We start from the raw sequence: 23,118 nt of genomic DNA on the forward strand, positions 1-23,118 counted from the left end.
CGCTGGCATTAATTAAGTGGAAATTGGAATATACATCATCTACTTTTACTTTTATATTCCTGTCACTGAGATATGACGAAATCAAAGGAACAAAAGATGTTCGTCAATAGCAAGGGAGTTTGGACAGCAGGGAACAGTGCCATACTCTATCGAAAGCTTTAGAAATATCATGGGCTACTGCATGAGTTTCTCCATGTAGGTCAATTGATTGATGGATGGTATGAGTTAGGAGACTGAGTATGTCAGTGGTGGATCTTTCGGGGCAAAAACCATATTGTCTATCACTAATTAAGTTGTTGGATTCAATATGTTTAACAATGTGCTTATTAATTAAAGTTTCAAATACCTTACCAAGAGATGTGACTGCTATTGGTCTGGAATCAGAGGGGTCAAAGGAACTTCCTTTCTTCGGAACTGGGTGGATATTGGCTACTTTCCATGAATTTGGGAATGAAGAAGTACGTATGCATAGTCTGAATAATTTTGCTAGAACAGAGGCAAGTTCAGGGGAACAATTTTACAAAACAATTTTTGGAATTTCATCTGGGCCTGGAGCTTTGTTTGTAGGCAAATTGCCTAGGATGGATTTTACGTATCTTGTCTGTATTTTAAGTGAAACAATTTCGGGAGAGTGAAGTTCTAGTACTGGGATGTTCTGGCTGGCATCGTCTACGGCAGAATTTTTGGCAAATGTACTGGTAGAAATATCTGCTTTCGCACGTGGGTCATTTGTAATGTTGCCATCTGAAGATATATAAGAAAAAGTCCAGTTTAGCAGGGGGAAGTCCGGATGTCCCTTTTATCAGGATTCCACTTTTTTTTAGAATGCCCTATGGTCTGTCTATTTTATGAAGCGCATTTAGGCATTGTCCCTCTTGGGAATTTCCTTGGCTGCCCCTCTGCCAAACGTGTACACCCCTCTGTCTCAGGTCAGTTATTTACTACTTCTAAATGAAGTTTATTTACAGTATATATATATATATATATATATATATATATTTCATTCTCTAATAAGGCTATATAATGTTATAAATGTCACTTTTTTTCTAATAATAACAATGACTTTTTATAAATACCACAACACTTGGCAATGTTGCTTTCCAACGTTGCCACGCTTGTAAGGGTAGAGTGACCGTGTTAATCTAGGTCATTTCCACTCTGGCCGCCACCTGAGATGGATGCTCTTACTCCTGCTACTCGCTCTCGTGTGCTCCACAGTAGAGAAAAAGAACTTATTTACAACATAAATAAGTATTTTTTAGAAGAGAAGGCAAACAGAGGACCTATAATTGTTCCCTCAAAAGCAGTTGATTAGGCCTCCTGGGGAAAACCTCTAAAAAAAAAAAAAAAGACGACGACTTTTACCTCAATGGTGGTGTGGAAAAAAAGTCAAAATTATAAAGAACAAATAAAACATCATACTTTAAGGAAAGTATCACATTCATAAGAAAAACATAATGTTGACAAACAGAGAGTAACAGAGAGAGAGGAGGGAAAGGGAATGGAGATAAGTGGGATAAGCAGACAGCGAGGGAGGGAGGTTGGTGAGGCCGGAGATAAGGGAGAAAAGGCAAGACGGAGGGAGGGAAGGAGGGAACGTGGTGGAAATTGAATAGGAGCATAACAAGACAGTCAGAAGGCTTTTCCTCAACCTCAGAAGTGGTGTGGAAAATAAATCAAAATTATAAACCACAAATAAAACATCATACTTTACGGAGAAAATCACAGTTATAATAAAACAAAAAATGTTAGAGAGAGAGAGAGTCAGTCAGGAGGCTTTTCCTCAAATTATAATAATTCATAAAACCGTATAGACTTTTTATAGAAAGAAACTTACAAAAAATGCAATTTCTATATGGAGAGAGAGAGAGAGAGAGAGAAAGGTGTGCTGGGAGGGGAGTTGTCATGTGCGCCTGTTCTCTAATCTGATTAAGTTGCCCAGTACAAAGTATGGCAACACTGTGGGACGGGGACTCCCCAAGAAGGACAACGCCCAAACGCTCTTCATAAAATAGACGGACCATAGGCCCCAATTAATCCGTTATAGTGAGGTTTTACTGTACTGTACTGCATTCTGCTTGATGTCGAATGTTGAGCCAATGGGGGGTTTCTATGCAAGATCCAGCATTTCACGTTATTTGGCCTAGAGAGTGGCTGAATTAAGACGGATAACTGAGAGTTTATTGTACAGTAAACTGGAACTTGAAAATGCACTCAGAAAATGCTACCATACTTAAAAAAGAAAAAAAAAAAAAAAAGTGAGCCTATGTCTCCTTGAAGATTACCCCCAGACTTTAGAAGGGTACAATTTCATTACTGAAATAATATGTATCCTGGCATTTATGATAGGATGTTTTAGGTATTAACCTACCAAAATCCCATTCAGCCTAATCTAGACCTAAATACAGTAATCTCTCGATTATCTGGAAGTCCAATGTCCGAACAATCCATTATCTGCACGCTGTGATCTGGCTGTTCAAAACCACTATTCTAACATATTTCTGTTTTTCCCGGACAAAATGCTTGCGTCCCAGTTTATGGCCGCGTGAACATTACTGTCCAGCTAGGCTGAATTATTTATGTCTTTTTTCATGTTACTGCAGGATATGGCCCTGCAGTGGTGACTGCTTGTCTGTGGTTGATGGGTCTGCTTGACCATGGTAACTGCTTGGCTGTGGTTTATAGGTCTGCTTTACCAGATAGAGTACAGTAGTCCCTTTAAGATCCAGACGCCTAAGACCCGGACGCCCAAGTTCTGGACATTTTGGGTTTGGGTCCATTAGTCCAAGTCTCGGATAATTCCCTATGATATCTGGACATCTGGGACACCAAAAATGGCCAAAAAATGTCAAAATGCAAAAAAAATGCTGATATGTGTTCATCCCTAATCTAAATTTGCCACACAGTGACGAACAGCTGTGTTTTGGCGTGTGGTTCCGGCGCCATCCACTAGAGAGCTCCTACATCCTCCCCATTTCCCACCTACCTACAGTCGTGACTGCACACTTGTCGTCATGGCTGCCCACATGCTCACTTTTGTGGTGGTGCTCTACCTGCTGCTGGCCCTGCTGTTTCTCTGCTGCCTCTTACTCGTGTGTGTGACGATGGCCCTGCCACCTGAGAAGAGGAAACGGGTGGTTCTGACTCTGGAGAAGAGGAAGGAGGTATTGGACACAGTGGACGCAGAATGGCTGACCTCCTGCATCCTCCGCAAATTCAACCTGGCCCGCTCTACCTTGTTCGACATCAAAGAATCCCAGGACAAACTCACCCAGCACACGGCAGACTTTTCATCGAAGACCAAACGCAACGTGCAGAGGAAGATTATGTACCCTCCCAGGTTTGCAGAGGTCGACTGCTCCATGCTGATTTGGCATTATCAACAACATGCTGCTGGTGTGCTGGTGCTGAAGGCAGCCGCTGAGAAGTTCGCAAGGTTACACGACCCCCCAGACCTCAAAGCGTCCGAAGGGTGGCTCTTCGCTTTCAAACTACGACATGGCCTTACCAACTGTAAGGTCCATTGTGAAGCTTTGGATGCCAATGAAGAGGGAGTAGAAGAGTTTCGGCAGAAGGTGAAGGGCTTGATTGACAGGGAGGGCCTCACTCCCGGTCAAGTTTACAACGCTGACAAAACTGGTCTATTCCATCACTTGCTGCGCACAGACACCCTAGAAGAGGAGACGGAAAAGTGTGTACCTGGACACAAGCCCTCCATGCAGCGGACATCTGCTTCGTGCTGTGCCAATGCTAATGGCATGCACCGACTCAAGACCGTTATTGTTGGCCGAGCAAAGAAGCCTCGGTCCCTTCGTGGGATGATGGATGTCCTTCCTGTTGTTCGGTATCATTCTGTGAAGGCTTGGTTCACAGCCAATATCTTCAAAGACCAATTTCACCAGCACTTCATCAAGGAGGTCATCCATTATCAGACGAAGACACTGGGAATCCCATGCGACCAGGTAAAAGCTCTCCTTCTCCTGGAAAATGCACCTGTGCATCCGTCCGACAAGGAATTGGTGGCCGAGAATGGCCGCACTAGGTGCTTGTTCTTACCACCTAATACAACTGTTCTCTTCCAACCAATGGAACAAGGAGAGATCGTGGCAACAAAGAGGTTGTACCATCAGAAGTTCCTGGACAAGGTGATGGTTGTTCTCGAGGACAAGGACAAGCGCAGAGAGGGATGGGACACGCGAGGCCAGGGGATTTTGGAAAACCTTCGTCGCTACAACCTCAATTCAGCCACCTACAACTGGGCCAGTGCATGGAGGGAAGTCCCTGTCAAGACTCAGGAAAGTGGTTGGTCTCGTCTCGGAGCTGATGCAGTGCACGACTTTCTAGGTTTTGACATGGATGACTTCCATGCGCGTCTTCATGCAGCTGGTGATGAGGTGAATGTGGACAAAATGAGTGAGTGGTTGGATGACAACGAGGGCGATCGTGGGTATCAGATCATGTCTGATAACGACATCGCATCTTCTGTTGCTGGTACAGGTATCCAGCTGGAAGATTCCGATGAGGACAGCAATGATGATGTGGACTCCTCTCAGAGCGCCACTGCTCCAGCCATCCCCAAGCTGAGCGCACTCTGGAAGCATGTCGAGTTCGTTCTTCATTACCTGGAACACCCGGACTGCGACAGGGAGATGGAGCCCCAGGGACTTGTGGAGGAAGTGCGTGCTTTTAGGCAGCGCATCATCAATCGCCAGAATCGCCATACCTGTCGTCAATCAACCACTGACAACTTTTTCAAGCCCGTGACCCCCGCCGTGCCCAGCCCTGGCTCCATACCACTGCCCCATCAAGTCCTGCCTTCTACTTCTGAGCCACAGCCCAGCACATCGACCATGGTGGAGCCTCCACTGAACGTGAGTTTGTGGCTATCTTCAGAATCGTCTGCAATGGGTACTGTAGTCCATCACCACGTCCCAGAAACGTGCCCCTGGGCCACCTCCAACACCTACTCTCTGGCTCTGACAGTGAATAAATTGCGATACCTCGCCACTGGACCACATGGGAATTTAGTGCTGTGCAGTGTTAAGAAATCAGAATTCAGAGTGCAAAGGATTACGGTAAGTGCAGAATGCAACACTGGAGTGTTCCAAGCGCAGCGCGAGTAAAAACAGAATGTGCAGTGTTAAGAAATTTGAATTCTGAGTGCAAAGGATTAAGTGCATCGCAACACTGGATTACTGTACGTGCTTCAAGTACACCATCACCACTGTCAGAGCCTGAGAGGAGGCAGGTTAATCTTCATGACGGCCACAGACGTGTCGTAAGTATCCTGTACACTGCTAAATATTTTTCTTGCTCACTTCTAATTTCTCATTCTCAGGTTCCTTTTCATTTACTTTATGGTTTCTGTCCCTTACCTGTGTGAGTAGGGTCTCAAATAGGTGATGTGCATGTCCGGTAGGGAGTTATTTAGGTGGCTTTCAAAGTTAGGCTGGTTGGGATCTAAAGTGCCCATCCAGGGGCATTTTTCCCCAAGTCCCGGATGTAGTTTTGGCTCTATTACGATGGATCCTGGAGGGATTACTGTAGTGTAAAACACCAAGAATATGTCTTGTACGATGTACTCTTGCGGCCTTTTACAATGGCTTTCAAAGTTAGGGTGAATACGAAGAGGGGCCAGTGAAGAAGTCCATTATCCAGAAGGATCCACTATCCAGACATGCCTTTGGCTCTATTACATCGGATAATCGAGGGATTACTGTAGTCAAACATGAAACCTTACATTATGGCATACCGTATATGGAGACCTAACCGGAGGGGCTTCACCCCCCAAACCAACCCTAATACAGTAATCCCTCTAATATCTGAACGCCCAATATCCGAATATCCCCACTAACCGGACATAATCATCCCGGGATCCAATATTCCCAAAATGGGCCAAAAACAGCAAAAAATTCGAAAAAAATCTGACTTTTTCCCCACCCATAATTTGAAATTGCCAGGTGGCGCCGAACAGCTGTTACACCATGGTCCCTTCACCCCTTCCTTCCTTCCTCCCCCCTCCCCCTTCCCTTGTCAGGGTTGCCATTTGGTATTTTTCATTACCAAGTGTGGGCCAATTTGGTAATGAGAAATTCGTTTGATAATGAATCAGAATAATGCATTACCAAATGGATTTTTCACATGTATGAGGATACACAGGATGGAGATGGTGGATTGTTTGCTCTCTCTGATTAATTTGGTAGCTTATATAGCGTGATAATAATCATTCATTCATTCATTCATTGCCAGACGCCATATATCCCAGACGGGGTGGCCAAGGGCTTAGAGTTAATTGTTTTACAGGGAGGGGCACTAATCCTCCACCAACCCCACTTGACACGTAGGGATACCAACAGCATCTGGTGTTCCCAGGCGGTCACCCATCCAAGTACTAACCAGACCCAGCGTAGCCTATATAGCATGATAATAATCAACATGCTGTTAATTATAAGAAGAGTGATTACATGTATTTCCACTTGTGTATCCAACGGCCATACCACGTTGAGTACACCGCTTCCCGTCCGATCAGCGAAGTTAAGCAACGTTGGGTCTGGTTAGTACTTGGATGGGTGACCGCCTGGGAACACCAGATGCTGTTGGCATAACGTTCTCCCTACGTGTCAAGTGGGGTTGGTGGAGGATTAGTGCCCCTCCCTGTAAAACAATTAACTCTAAGCCCTTGGCCACCTCGTTTGGGATACATGGCGTCTGGCAATGAATGAATGAAATGAATGTATACAATTAGTGAAGAACAGATGCTAGCTTTACGAATTTGGTAATGAAAATAAAAAATGGTAATGAAAATTGAGGAGTTTGGTAATGTGGCCATTGCAATCTGGCAACTCTGTTACCCTGCCATCATCAACAGTCACAGCCTAACTCCGATCGAGAGCAGATGCTTATAGCAGTGAAAGCCACAGGTGCTTGTTTTTTGTGAATAAACTGCAATACCTCGCCACTAAAACACACGGGAATTTAGTGTTGTGCAGTGTTAAGAAATTAGAATTTAGAGTGCAGAGGATTAACTGTGAACTGCAAACTAGCGGTTCAAACCAGTCCAGGAGCCAGGGACTTGTAAGTACCCAGAATGTTTAATATTGTATAAACTCACCTGTAAAACCTCATTTTATGGTTCTTTTGCATTTATTTCAGTCTTTTATGTCCCTTGTTGGTGTGATTTGGGTCTTAAATAGGTGCGATGCATGTCCAGAGGGAATTGTAAAGGTGTTTTGATGAGTTAGGGTCCATAAGTACAAGTCCAGGAGGCTGGGGCCCAATATCCGGACAGGATCACTATCCAGACATGCCTTTGGCTCTATTACATCAGATATTGGAGGGATTACTGTACTGTATTATTTAACTTCATACCTGAGAGATTGTAAATCAACCTACAGGTTTTCGTAAAACCTCACTGTTTTGAGAGGTTTACAACAGCACATGCAATACAGGTATGACAGCCATGACTGTACTTATTTCAAACCCTCACTGTATTCTGGTGCATGAGCACTGACTGGATGTAAATTCACGTCAAGCTCTGATTAGTCAAGTTCCGTGGAAGGTCACTAGAGGGACAACAGGAGGAAGTAAGTTTATGCAAATAATAAATCCTTTAATATTAATTTGCAATAATTTCTACTGTAATAGAGGAATGATGTTTTCAAATGTAACGATACAGTAACCCCTCGTTATACAACGCCTCTTTATACCATACTTAGCTTATACATCAACATTTTAGCACCCTATGCTCACTATACAACGGGAACAATTTGCTACAACGATGGATCATCCGCGGCTCAGTGAACAGCAAACATAATGCAAACGTCCCCACATGGTCGATGCTGGACAACACACTGAGGTTGTTGTGATCGGACGTGCTTGGCGCTGCTCCTGCATATCGAGAAATTCTCCACTTCGCCGGCCACCAGCACACCCTAGCTCTTCTTTAACCTGGTTTGGTGTTTCCCTTATTACAATTTTACAGTTATGGCTCGTGGGAGAACTACTAGACGTGGACGGGGTAGGGGAAACTCTAACACTGAATTGTTGCCACCGCGGTCCGAAACAAACATGGCTGCGGCTCCCGTAGCACAGGTAGTAGTAAACAATGATCTCGTCCCCTCATTAGACACCTTTCCTCCTCTGCCTGGAACTACAGTTAACCATCACTCTGATCAGTGTGGAACGTGCAATATGCTAACTAGGTTAGATGCTGTAGGCTGTGATCGTTGTGAAACCTGGTTTCACCCCACAGCTATGTGTCTGGGCCTCCCAGACCAGCTAGTGGAAAGCATAAGAGAGTACGATGGTCAGGGCATTGCCTTTATTTGCACAGAGTGCCGTTCTACTACTGGTAAGAGCGGCACCGTGTCTGATTCTGCATTTAGGCAATTGTTTCAGACGGTCAAAAAATTATGTGAGGCTGTCCAAACTCTCTCTGCTAGGCCCGACCTGAGCAGCATTGGCCAGGCCAGGTGGCCGACCAACAGCCTGAGCCAGGCCCAGCCCAACCATGACAGACAGGGATAGCCTGAGAACCCTTATCAGAGAGGAAGCTAAAGAAATGGAGGAGAGGAATAAAAGGAAGACATCAATAATAATTAGAGGCCTCGAGGTACAGTCTACTGACGCTGTAAATACTGCCTTTGATCCCATAACCAGACTCATTCTGGGATCCCAGGTGACGCTGTCAGACGTAACATGCATTAACAGGGATAAAAAGTTGTACCGTGCTAAGATACTGGATGACGACGTGAGGAAAGAACTGCTAGATAATGCGAGGAAATTACATAACACCCAGTTTAGCCATATCTACATCAATAGAGACCTGACATACAACCAAAGAATAGAACTGCGTGCCAGGCGTGCACAGCGTAACACTGCCAGTGGAGGAGCGGCCAGGGGACCCTCCGATACCGGCCAAGCTAGCCCCCATGCTGCTGGAGATGCCCCAGTTACACCCAGGACTTCCCGAACCCAGCGCACCCCTTTGGACACTCAGGCCGCTGCAACCCACGCACAAGACAATACACCCATGAGAAATTTAAACCATTAACCTCGCAGTCCTCCCAGGCAACAGTGAGTTTTCACAATTTGAAATTAGGGTTCTGTAATGTAAATAGTATAATTAATAAATTACATGTCATCTCTGATTTTCTGTTAGACAATGGTATAGATATTTTTGGAGTCGCTGAAACCTGGCTGCTGCCTGAAATTCCCGATTCATTTGTTCAGATTAATAACTTTAACCTCTCACGTACCGACACCAAAGGTAATACCCGTAAGCATGGAGTATGTATATATATAAGGAGTAGAATAAGTTATGTAGGTATAAACACCAACTGTGATAATGTCTGTGCCATCCACTTAATTACATTTAACCTGTACGTAATAGTAATATATCGCCTCTCCTTCTAACAGTGATGCTGATAACCAAGCACTACTAAATTTCTTACTAGACTTCTGTCCATCCAAAGAGGTTCTAATTGTTGGGGACTTTAACTTACTCCCTTATCAACTGGAAATCAAGCACAGCACTGGCTATGAAATATCCTCCTCTCCATCAGTCATTCCTGGACTGTTTTGCATGTCTGGGTCTGCACCAGTGGGTAACTATGCCCACATATCTAAGCTCAGGCACCACTCTAGATCTTGTCTTCACATCCGAGAATGATAGAGTTGGAGAAATTGAGGTAGCGAGTCCCCCTGCCCAGCTGTGGACACTGCCCTGTGCTAATACAATATTATTTCCAGGCTGCTGTGGTGACAGATAGCTATTTGCACACCAAGCGCTCCTGGCATAAAGCCAAATACAACAAAATAAATAATCATCTGCGTGAAATAGACTGGCATTTTGAATTCCAAAGCCTGTCAATAGATGCCATGTATGACAGATTGCAGTCCATCCTTAGCCCACTAATTGACCAGTATGTGCCAAATATGCCTAGCACACCTCCCTCACCTCCCAGATCACCACCCAAGGCCTTAAAAAACCATCGCAGGAAAGCCTGGGAAACATACAAACACTCCAGGAATGTTTATGGAAGACTATCTCCTGAGGCTTCCCGAGCTCTGTCACACTACGACTCTCTCAACGACACCTTTCGTAACCACTTTACACACATGCAAATCAATCACGAAATGTCACTGATTAGAAAACTACAGGTCTCCTCAAAACCTTTTCACCAGTACATCAGAAATAAGAAAGTAGGTGTACCCTCAGTAGGCCCCATAAGATTGGACAATGGTGTGTTAACATCAGACTGTACTCAGATGGCAGAAACTTTTGCTACACATTTTTGTACAGTTTACTCAACTCATGCTCCTCACGCTCCCTTCCCTCACCAAACTTTTGAGGGTATCCTCGACACAGTGACCCTATCCTTGCAAGAAGTGAGAAATAGCCTCGCAGCACTGGACCCGAACACCAGTATGGGACCTGATGGCCTCCACCCCAGTCTTCTGAAATATTGCCAAGCCTTAGCATTACCCTTGTTTTTGATATTTCAAAAGTCTGTCACCATTGGTAAATTGCCACATGATTGGAAAAATCCATTATCATTCCTATATTCAAGAAAGGCTCTCGACACAAACCTCTTAACTATAGGCTCATTAGCCTAACCTCTGTCTGCTGCAAAACCCTGGAAAGATTCATTACAGAGGCATTATACAACTACCTTGACACTAATGGAGTGCTGTCAAATGAGCAGTATGGATTCAGACAGGGTAGAACGGTAGATGACCAACTGTTACTCGTGTATAATGATGTTACGTCGTGGATGGATACTGGATACGTTGTGAATGTTGTCTTGTTTGACTTTAGCAAAGCCTTTGACATCGTCAACCATTCGATACTCACTGACAAGCTGAGGCTACTTGGGGTCAGTGGTTCCTTGCTAACTTGGATCTCTCTGACTTCCTGTCCGGCCGCACCATGCAAGTGTCTGTGTCTGGCTGCGCCAGTTCCTCAAGGAATGTTCTCAGTGGAGTTCCCCAGGGATCGGTTCTAGGCCCCTTGCTATTTCTGGTATATATAAACTTTCTACCCGCATACATACGCTCCAAATGTAAATTCTTTGCTGATGACATGAAGATTTACCTTAAGTTGCGCCAAAACACCTGTTCCACATTAGCTGCAGACATAAGTACATGCCAGAAGGACATTGATACGGTCTACAATGTCGCTGAGTCCTGGGGTTTACGTTTTAATCTTGACAAGTGTACTGTTCTGCGATGTCAGAGAGGTCCAGTAGACTGGAATTCTATTGGCGCACTTCAGTACTATCACATGAACAACACCAGGCTCTCCGTAGAAACTACACACAAAGACCTAGGTATCTTGGTTGACAGTTCACTAAAATTTCATTCGCACATAAGAAATACGGTAAAAAAGGCAGCAGGCCTGTCAAATAATTTACTTAGGTCCACCCTCTGTCGAGACCGAGATTTTATGTTGACTCTATACAAATCCCACATCAGACCCATCATGGAGTTTGGCTCCACTGTATGGAACACAGGCTACCACGGAGATCAGAGGCTCCTGGAGTCTGTACAGCGCAGATGGACTAAGCAAATCAATGGCCTGTCTGAACTCAGCTATGCTGACCGTCTGAAAACCTGGGCCTGTATTCTGTAAAAGGGAGACTGATCAGAGCTGACCTCATTAAATGCTGGAAAATCTTCCATCGCCAGTCCCCAATTGCACCGCCTGAGCTCTGTCTCTTCCTTCATTAACTCACACCAGGGGCCATAGATTCAAGGTGGCCAAGTCCCGCACTTCAGTTGAGTGTAGACGCAGGTTTTTCAGCATCAGATGTATAGACCTCTGGAACTCTCTTTCAGATGATGCTGTTAGTGCTGACTCAGTTGCATCATTTAAAAAGCCCCTCCACTCACAACTAGGTCACATCCTGTTCGACTATATAGAATAACTACGACTCTTAATTCGAAGTCCTTCAAGTAGTGCAACTACCGTGCATATGGCACAAAACTCAGCCTCTATTCACTAGTCTATTCTGATGATGATGTATATAGGAAACGAGGCTGGCATGCCAGCAGGTATGGGCTGCCCTACTTCTTGTAATGCAGATTCCTACCGAGCCATACTGTTAATTGTAGTAGGGTAGCCAACCAGGTGAGTAAACCAGGTGAGTAAACCGGTCCAACCACATCAGCCAGCCCTGCCCAGCCAGCCAGCCAGTTCTGACAGTGATGAGTGAGGGCTGTGAGGCCCTTATTGTCCCTCAGCCTCGGACTCAGGACAATTCGCCGTCAGAATGATTCCTCGTCATTTATTTACATAGTTTATTTAGCAAGTACACTAGTTTTTGAATTATATGAGTTATAAAAGTGATGGTGGTTTATTGTTTTTATAATAAATGTAAAATATGGTATCAAATAAAGGGTATTAACTACATGACAGTATTGTGATACCAACTCTAACATACGGAAGTGAAGCTTGGACATTGTTGGAAGGACACAAGTCAAGAGTGAGAGCAGTGGAAATGAGTTATTTAAGAGGAGCCTGTGGAGTCACATGGAGAGACAGGCTGACGAATGAGGATATAAAGGAGCGTTGTGGTGTGGATGTGGATGTGATAGGAAGCGTTGTGAGGAACACACTGAGGTGGTTTGGCCATGTGGAGAGGATGGAGGGTGAAAGACTGACGAAGAGAGTGTATATGAGTAAGGTGGAGGGTGGAAGAGGGAGGGGGAGACCGAGGATGAGATGGAGGGATGGGGTGGAGAGGTATATGAGAGAGGGGGGTGTGAGTTGGGAGCAGGGCAGTGAAATGGAGGGGGACAGGGCGACTTGGAGGCGATTTGTTTGTGGCCACCCCAAACGGGATTGAGGCGTCTGGCAATAGATAGATAGATAGATAGAACTGAAAAAATATACACTGAAACATGAATCAGGCAATTTACGATCGTTACTTCATCCTAACATAAAGCTACATACGAGACATTGGCATTTATATATATGCCTACTGGTAATGACCTCAAGTGAATGATCGACATACTTTGGAATAATACGAATAATCTTCATATTACATCTATATAAAGGTTTCAGGACAATTTGCCGTCCAATTTGCCATCGTAACAGTAACAAGACAATTCGCCATCAGGACTTTTTGCCATCATGATGATTCCCCGTCGTTTATTTATATATCAGTTTATTTAGCAAGTACACTAGTTTTTGAATACTGTACTTATACCTCTCCAAAAGTCGTTTTAAAATATACTCAAGATGTTGTAGTACCAACGGAAATTTATGAATACAGCTATGAGTGATGCTAGAACATAATACTAAGTCAACTACAGCAAGCCAGACACAATTATTGTCTAAAAGTGCAACTTATAAATGACATCCAAAGCCTACACTATTGAATGAACACAGACTTTGATAGATCCCCCTGAAAATTAGTTATTAAAGTGTTAATCAATCAATTTATCTATCTATCTATAGCCCGACGCCCTAATCCCGCAAAGGGTGGCCGCAGACAAACCGCCTCCAAGTCACTCTGTCGCCCACCAATTGACTACCCTCCCCCCAACTCACCCCCCCCTCCCTCATATACCTCTCAACTCCATCCCTCCACCTCATCCTCGGTCTACCCCTCCCTCTCCCTCCCTCCACCTCACCTACATACACCCTCTTAGTCAGTCTTTCATTCTCCATTCTCTCCACATGTCCAAACCACCTCAGTGTATTTCTCCTAATCTTTTCAACCACATCCACATCTACCCCACAACGTTCCTTCACTTCTTCATTCGTCAACCTGTCCCTCCACGTCACTCCACATGCTCCTCTCAAGTAACTCATTTCCACTGCTCTCACTCTTGACTTGTTCCCCTCTTGCAAGGTCCACGCCTCGCTTCCATACGTCAGGGTAGGGATCACAATACCATCATGCAGTGACTTCTTAACTTCCATACTCACCTCCCTATTTCTCATCACGGCTTTCAGTGTACCAACAACCTTTCTTCCCTGCTGTACCCTTTCATGTACTTCATCCCCCAAAGTTCCATCCTTACTCATCACACTACCCAAGTACTTGAATGCACTCACATTCTCCATATCCTCACCATCCAACCTCACTGCACACTCTGTGACTTCATTCCTCTCAAACACCATAACTTTACTTTTGTTTACATTAACTTTCAGCTTCCTCCTCCTACACACTGTCCCAAATTCATTCACCAAATCAATCAATAATGAGTATATTTATAGAATGAAGGGGAATTGTCCTGATGGGGAATCGTCCATATCTTGATGGCAAATTGTTTAGGAACCACATCAACAACCCTATTGCTTCAGTAAAGTAAGAAGTACTGTATACTGTAGTTTTCATGTTTTTTTACTCTTTATTCACTATTAATGCATTACTTTAAATGTTTAAACATAGGGATATTTCACGTATGTGAGTGCTAAGGTGTGTGTATGTGAGAGTTTAGGCAGGTCTGGGAACGTATCCCCATTGACTTCATGTTGTAATGGGCTTACTATACGATGGGGTTTTCAGGAACGGAACCCCATTGTATTACGAGGGATTACTGTATAAATACACTACAGTACATGGTAATCCCTTAGAAGATGGAAGGTCACCTGATTTTGCAGTTTTCTTTTTCTTACATTAGCTCTTTATGGAATTCTTTAACCCGACAGCTGCTACGTACTTCATACGAAGAATAGTGTGCGACTGCTATGTACATCATACGAGCAAGCTCTTTTTTTAAAAAAAAGGCACGCTACACTGTTCACCCAAACATCCATAAATAGCATACCACGGCCAAACGAAGTTAAGTAATGAACTCATGTTTGGTTTTCTTATTCTTTTCCATGCACTCTTTCATTTATAAGAGCGAAAATTATTTTTGAGGAAAAAAAAAAAATCCCCCCCTTTTCTTTGGTATACTGTGGGATTGACCATGAAACCTAATGCTGCAGTTAACTGGTTAAGTATTTTCTACCTGCATTTTCAAATTCAATTTTTTTTAAAGTGGTAAAAAGTGTTTTTAAAAGCAGTCTGTTTACAGGCAAACGCCATTTTGTGGTGTGTGAAGACAGATGGACGCCATCTTAGAACACCTTTTTAAAACAAAACTACCCTCATCAGTACCTATAGGCTATATCCTAACCTAACCTAAGTTTTCATAACTTAACCCAACCTTATTCATCCTAACCTAGCAGCCTATTTGTAAAGGTTTGCTTTATTTGTTTCAGCAAGACTTTACCAATTCAATCCACATTCCTCCAGCTTGTTTTCTATATTTTTCGGACTACTTTCAGGGTGGTGAATTACTTTTTCCTGCTGAAAAATTTTCAACTGTTTTTATCATCACGTTCCTTAAGCCATACCTACGACTGTCTGTCTCACTCAATAAAGCCTACTCAAAGCTGGTTTTTGTTTCCCAACTGGATGCAAGGTTAGCTTAGGTTGTTAGCTTAGGTTATATTAAATTATTAAGTCAGTTAAGCTATGTTAAGTTAGGTTTTTGTTAACACTTAGGTCACGGGAGTCCTTCCGCTAATCCTGACGAGTCAAACGAGTTGAAACAACGGAAGATGGGTAAAAACAACAGGAAAACAGATATCGCATGAAACGTTTATTTACCTCCCCAGAAATAAGAAAAATACTGTATAACAGACTACCAGGAAGAAAAAGAACTGATTTGGTAAGGTGCTTCTACTGGTTCAAATAATACATACCTTTACCTGCCTATTTTATGCTAACCTTCCCAATCTTCTCCTAATGTAACCTAATCTATTCCTCATGAAATCATAGTTTCCCTTTTATTGATGGATCCTTTTCATACTCAAAAATGCACTTTCCAGTCACTGAATCACTTCAAACGTAGGTAAAAAAAAAAAAATAAAAAATAAAAATAAATGCTGTTTCCTTCAGGATTACCTACAGCACTTCAAAATCCTTGAAATCCAGTTGGGGCTTCTGCTAAGTAGCTATTATCACACACAGGCCTATGTTGATTGGGGACTGGAGGAAATACCAAAAATCAGAGAATTTGTGACAGTAATGCCTGTAATAATGAATCAGATCACATAAATAAAACCATAGTTTTTTCAGTAATTTCATAATCGTCCAAAACTGCCACCGTCATCTATATACCCGGTGTGACTTATGTTGGAAGTTACCATTCTGCTCAGTGTGCACACACCGAGTGCCCTTTTAGCTGGTGTGCTGAAAGTATCTGCATGTTATCTCAAGTACTGTCTCATTTATCAATAATGTTTTATGAAATACATGTGCCAGGGAGATAGTTGGATGTCTTATTGATCTAAACAGCAGGTAACAATAGGTCGATATACAGAAAATATAAATAAATATATACAGTACAGTAATCACTCTAATATCCGGACGCCCAATAACCGAACATCCCCACTAACCGAACCTTATCGTCCTGGGATCAAACATTCCCAAAATGGTCCGAAAATCCAAAAAAATTGGAAAAAAAACCGATTTTTTGCCGTCCGTAATTTGAACTTGCCGCGCGCGCCGCGTGAGAGCATTGTTTTGGTTCGTCATTCCTCCGACGTCCGATAGAGCGCCGCTGCATCATCCCCACTTCCCGCCTGTCTCTCACCGCGACTGGACCTGCGCTGTTCGTCATGGCTGCCCACGTGCTCGCTTTTGTGGTGGTGCCGTACTTGCTGCAAGGCCTCCTGCTGCTCTCTGCCCTACTCTTAGTGTGTGTGATGATGGCCCCGCCTCCTGAGAAAAAGGAAGAGAGTGGTGTTGACTCTGGAGAAGAAACGGGAGATATTGGAGAAGGTTGATGCGGGTTGGTCTTCCTCTCGCATTCTCCGCGAGTTCAACCTGGCCCGGTCGACTTTGTTTGATATCAAGCGTTCCCGAGACAAGCTCATGCAGTACACGGCTGACTTCTCGTCGAGAAGCAAACGCAACGTGGAGAGGAAGGTTATGTTTACTCCCAAGTATGCAGAGATCGACCGCTCCACGTTGATTTGGTATCGACAGCAACGTGCAGCTGGTGTGATGGTACGTGGAACGGAGCTGAAGGCTGCTGCTGAGAAGTTTGCAAGGCTTCACGACGCCCAGACTTCAAGGCATCCGAGGGTTGGCTCTTCGCGTTCAAGTTGGGAAATGGCGTTACTAACCGTAAAGCTACATGGCGAAGCATTGGACGCTAACGAGGATGGAGTGGACGAGTTTCGGCACAAGGTGAAAGGCTTGATCGACAGGGAGGGCCTCACTCTCGGTCAAGTCTATAACGCTGACGAAACTGGCCTATTCTATCGCTCGGTGCCAACGAACACTCGCCGATGAGACGGAGAAGCGTGTACCTGGCCGCAAGCTTTCTAAGGAACGGATATCTGCTTTGTGTTGTGCCAATGCTAACGGCATGCACCGGCTTAAGCCCGTTATTGTTGGCCGTGCAAACAGCCTCGGTGCCTTCGTGGGGTGATGGATGTCCTTCCTGTCGTATGGTACCATTCTTTGAAAGCATGGTTCACAGCTGTGATTTTCAAAGACTGGTTTCACCATCACTTCGTCAAGGAGGTCATACATTACCAGACGAAGACACTGGGAATTCCTCGCGACCAGGTAAAGGCTCTCCTTCTCCTCGACAATGCACCTGCCCACCCGTGCGACAAGGACTTGGTTGCTGAGAATGGCCGTATTAGGTGCATGTTTCTGCCACCTAATACGACTGCTCTCATTCAACCAATGGACCAAGGAGTGATCGTGGCAACAAAGCGCCTGTACCGTCGGAAGTTCCTGGACGAGGTGATGGTGGTTCTCGAGGACGAGGACGAGCGCAGGGAAGGACGTGACACTCGAGGCAAGCGGACTTTGGAAACCTTCGCCGCTACAACATCAAGTCTGCGCTGTACAACTGGGCTAGTGCATGGAAGGAAGTCCCTGTGAAAACTCTTGAAAATGGTTGGTCTCGTCTGCTTCTCGGAACAGATGTGGAGTACGATTTCCTAGGGTTTGACGTGGATGACTTCCATGCACGGCTACGTACGCACGGCGACGATGTTGATGTGGACGATGTTCGTGAGTGGTTGGACGACGACGAGGGCGATCCTGGGTATCAGACGTTGTCTGATATCGAGATCGCGTCTTCGGTTGCTGGTGTCAGTCCCGAACTTGAAGATTCCGACGACGAAGGCGATGATGATGCAGACTCCGCCCAGCAGGACACTACTCCAGCCATCCCCAAGCTGAGCGCACTCCGGGAACATCTAGAGTTCGTCCTAGACTACCTGGAACACCCGGACTGCGACAGGGAGATGGGGCCCTTGGGACTGTGGAGGAAGTGCGTGCTTTCCGGCAGCGCATCATCAATCGCCAGAATCGTCGGTCCTTGCGTCAGTCAACGATTGACAGTTTTTTCAGGCCCGTGACCCCGCTGTGCCAAGCCCTGGTTCCACTCCGTTGCCTCCCCAAGACAGGCCCTCATGCTCCGAGCCACAGCCCAGCACATCAGCTACAGTGGAGTCACCGCCGACGTGAGTTTGCGGCTGTCTTCAGAGTCTTCTGTAGTCGGTACGCCATCACCACTACCCACCGATGCACCCCTTGGACGCCTGCCAGTGATACTCTCGGGCTCTGACAGTGAATAAACAGCAAGAACTTCTCCACTAGACCACACGGGAATTTTGAGTGTTGTGCAGTGAAAAACGGTGTGTTGTGTTAAGGTTTTCAAGTTGGGAGAAAAGACTAAGTAGAAAAGAAATTTAACGTAACTAACCTTCTTTGTTTTGGCTGGAAACTTAAAAAAACTTGGGAAAAGTTAATGTGCAACACTTAAATTTAATGGAACATTATTTGGACTAAAGTGAACACTGTGAAAAGAACGGACTTCTGTGTGTTAGTGACTAAGTTCAGTGCAAGACTTCAGGAAGAGTGTAGTGCAAGTGCTTCAGGAAATCGTTCTTACTGTCAGAGTCCGAGAGGAGGCGGTTATTCATCGAGGTGGCTAGGGACTTGCTGTAAGTAGCCAAAATGTTTCATGTTGTACTATTTTCCATACTATATTTACCAGAATGTTTCATATTGTATTTTTTCCCATACTATACTTACCAGAAAGTGTCATACTGTACTTCTTTCCATACTAAACTTACCTCATGCATGTGCAGTAGGAATGGGTTTTTCAGAGTTCGGTTAGGTTCGGTTAGGTTAGGTTCGGTTAGAGTCCATAAGTACCAGAATGTTTATTAATGTATGAACATACTTCTAAACCCACATTTTATGTGTCTATTGCATTTATTTCAGTCATTTATGTGCCTTATTGGTGTGATTTGGGTGTTAAATAGGTGCTATGCATGTCCGGAGGGAGTTGTATAGGTGTTTCTCTGTGTTAGGGTCCGTAAGTACAAGTCCATAAGCTGGGGCCCAATATCCGGACAAAACCAATATCCGAACCTACCGATGGCTCTATTGATCCGGATATTGGAGTGATTACTGTATATGTATGTTACAGGCAGATTGTGAAATCAGTCATTTAGTGAATTTAGGTTACCCAATAAGGTAGTTTAAGTTCGTTTAAGTTGATCTAGGTTAGGTTAGGTTAGGTTGGATTAATTCAGGCTAAACAGAGAAGGGAATGGTAACTTCCTGCATAAGTCACGCCATGCACGCGAAACCGGTATATAGTATTCCTCTATTATACCGTAACAGAACTTTTTACATGATGTTCCCTTTAATAATTAATATTTTGATTTACATAAAGAGCAAGATACAAAAAAAAAAAAAAAAAAGATTTTTCCTTTGTTCTTCCTGCCAAAAAATAAGGCTGGCTCATTCTAGTTAACAGATTCAGAAGCTCTAAAAACATTCTTCCACCTAAAATCATGTTTTGCTAATTCATTTGACGAAGCATCTTTTCTACACTGCCTATTGGTAGATTACGTAATTGCCAACTCGTTATCGGTCACCACATTAAAACTGAAATGCCTTGAATTAGGTGGCTGCACCTTCATCACCTGGAAAAAAAAAAATAAGCACCGAGAATTGCATTTCACCAAGAATAAGCGATCAAAACCACAATTTACAATGGCTATATGTAAAAACGATGTCAATTTACCTGTTCTGGCAGCATTAACAAGACTGCTTGTCTATATCACACTGGTTTTAATTGAAGACTTGGACTGACCGCCTAGAAGCTGGGCATGAGGCGGCGCGGCGAGGAAGAAGTAAACAGTACACAACAGCGGCCAGCTGATGCTTCCCGCCACCTTCCTCTACCTCACACTGCATTTCGGTAATAACTAGAGAATCAAACACTTAAATTGCATGACTTTCCCATGTACGTGTGTGTCCAAGAGCAAAAAGTATTTGAAATGAATTGAGAAAAAATACCCTTCCTCATGTTTGGACAATGTATGTAAATTGGATTTGGATGGCATAGTTAAGTAGTGTTTTATATTTCACACATGCATTGTAAACATTTGTATTATAACATTGATTACTGAAAGGTAATCATAAAATTATTTCTGTTCCAACCAACAGTTATAATAAATTAGGACTAATGAATGATATATCTGCAATCTAAGTCACGCCAGAATTCGAACGATTAGCTTTTCTAGTTAATTCATGTGTTGTGAAAAAGTTAGCATACATTTCCGCAAAATGACACAATATTTCAATCTTGTTTTTATGTATATTATTTGAAGATAATCAACATACGCTTATTACGGCGGTTCATTAAAGTTAACGGAGCAATTTATCACTAAAAGCGCGGAAGTTTTAAACTTTTCAAAGATAAGGAAGTTTTTGGCTCATATCCTGCAAAATACTGCATGTATTTTGCGCCGGATGTGAAACTGACAGGTCATTCTGGATAAAATTAATTGCAAAGGTGGCCTTTTTTTTTTTTTTTTTATGCGAGGAAGAAGGAACCAAAGGCCGAGCCCGCATTAACAGTTCCTTCCAAGAAAAAAGACAAAAACAATGCAAAAGTAAGCCAAATTCAAGATCTGTTCACATCGAGATGCCTGGACACTGCAATTGAAGGACTGGAGGTCATAGGAAGTAGGAAATACAGACAGAGGGAGACAGTTCCAAAGTTAACCCGTTGCATAAATGAAGGACTGGGAGTAACGGTTAACTCTTGGATTAGAGAGTTAGACAGAAAAGGGATGAAAGTTTGTTGCTAGGCGGGTGCTACGCGCCCATCGTAGAGGTGGAGGGATGCAGGCAGACAGTTCAGATGGGCAGTGACCATTGAAGTAGCGATAGAAAAGAGACAAATATGCAACAGGGCGGCAAAGACACAAAGGTTGAAGGGAGCCAGTAAGAGGAGGAGAGTTGATGAGACAAAAAGCCTTTGACTCCACCCTATCGAGAAGAGCTGTATGTGGGGAGCCTCCCCACACATGGGAGTTGTACTTTAAACACGGGCGAATAAAACCCGTGTATAGAGTCAACAACTGTACAGGGGTAAAGAAGGCACAGAGTCGGCAAAGCACACCCAATCTCTTGGAAGCAGGTTTTACAAGATATGCAATATGATCTTTTCAAGATAAGTCCTGAGTGAATGAAACTCCAAGCATGTTCAAGGATGACACAGGACTGAGCTGGATATTATTAAACATTAGTGGGCAGGGGCGCACCCAGGAATTTTCTAAGGGGGGGGCCCGTACTGAGGTGAGGTCAGTCAGGTAGCTGCTGGATCATGGGTTACTCTTTGTTTGTACTCTCCAGTTTTTCATGTTTTGCAGTTATCGAAATAAATATATATAAATTTTTAAGAGACCCACAGAGCTAAGGGCAGGGCCCGGGCCAGGTGGCCACCCAGGGGTGTGCCCTTGTTAATGGGTACTCCTGTGGAAGATTTTGACGGGTTGATAGGTGTAAAAACTGAGTCTTTCATGCATTAAAAGCAACAAGATTATTTTTACCCCAGTCAGAGATATGAACCAAGTCAGACACTAGGTGTGCCATAGCCTCATCCCTTATTTGTTGAAGTAACTGCTGAGATGGACGTTGAGGAAACCGAATGGAAAGGTGAAGGGTGGAATCATCAGCGTACGAGTGGATAGGGTTAGACGAACAGCTTAGAAGAGCATTAATGAATAAAAGAAAGAGAGTTGGTGTTAGAACAGAGCCCTGAGGAACACCACTGTTAATAGATCTAGGAGAAGAACGATGACCGTCTACAACAGCAGATATAGAACGACCAGAAAGGAAGCTATAGGTGAAGGCACAGATAGAAGGATAGAACCCGTAAGAGGGCAGTTTGGAAATTAAAGATTTATGCAAGAATCGATCGAAAGCCTTTGAGATGTCAAGTGCAATGGCAAAGCTTTCGCCAAAGTCCTGAAAGGAGGATGACCAGGAGTCTGAAAGGTAGGTGAGAAGATCGCCAATGGAGCATCCCTGACGGAACCCATACTGACGATCAGAAGAAAGGTTATGATAGGAAAGATGCTTTAAAATTTTTCTGTTAAGAATAAACTTAAAAACTTTTGAAACACAGGATGTTAAAGCAATTGGACGATAGTTAGAGGGTTGGGAATGGTCACCCTTCTTCGGAACTGGCTGAATGAGAGATAACTTCCAGCAAAAGAGAAAGGTACAAGTTGAAAGACAAAGGCAAAAGAGTTTACCTAGGCAGGGTGTAAGCACAGAAGCACAGTTCTTGAGGACAACAGGAGGGACTCCATCAGGCCCATATGCCTTGTTCTTATTGAGGCCAGTGATAGCAGAAAATACATCAGCTGAAGAAATTTTAATGTCTGACTGGCCATGCCAGCCTGCTTGGGAAAGGTAGCTCAGCTTGGGAGATAATGGGGCAGTATTTTCATGTTATATTCCTTTGGCTGCTTCCCGGCTTCCACTGCCAGTTACCAACAACCAAACTGTATAGTCAGGCTACAGAACGGATACTTCACGAGACATTTGGCCTCAGTGACGCTTGATACTGTGCCTGTGCACGTAAATGTCAGCCATATATACATGGTCGGTCAGCCTGATGACTCCCTCAAGCTAAGTCTCCGTCGATTAAGGACTATTGCACTCAGTCATTGGTAGTAATGAACAGATAAACCAGAAATTATTCATTATCATCATAAGTAATCATTTTCCTATCCTCTTTCGCACCTTAGGATGGGATGAGGTACGGTCTAGAAAG

The 23,118-nt window shown here is 43.9% G+C and overlaps 1 protein-coding gene and 1 non-coding gene across 2 annotated transcripts in view; one reads left to right on the forward strand and one right to left on the reverse strand.

The window, feature by feature from the left end:
• The window catches only part of LOC145413192 (uncharacterized), a 481,698-nt gene extending 461,532 nt beyond the window's left edge, over positions 1-20,166 (reverse strand). Inside the window, exon 1 of the mRNA XM_080282917.1 lies at positions 20,071-20,166. The gene's annotated coding sequence lies outside the window, so the exon portion shown is untranslated. The remainder of the gene's footprint in view (positions 1-20,070) is intronic.
• On the forward strand, positions 6,484-6,602 carry LOC145413311 (5S ribosomal RNA). Its single transcript, XR_013899710.1, has one exon. It is a non-coding gene; the product is annotated as a 5S ribosomal RNA (ribosomal RNA).
• Positions 20,167-23,118: the final 2,952 nt, after the last annotated feature.

Source organism: Coenobita brevimanus, chromosome 95 (assembly GCF_032717465.1).
Source record: "Coenobita brevimanus isolate Jiangsu-jjx chromosome 95, ASM3271746v2, whole genome shotgun sequence".
Lineage (NCBI taxonomy): Eukaryota > Metazoa > Arthropoda > Malacostraca > Decapoda > Coenobitidae > Coenobita > Coenobita brevimanus.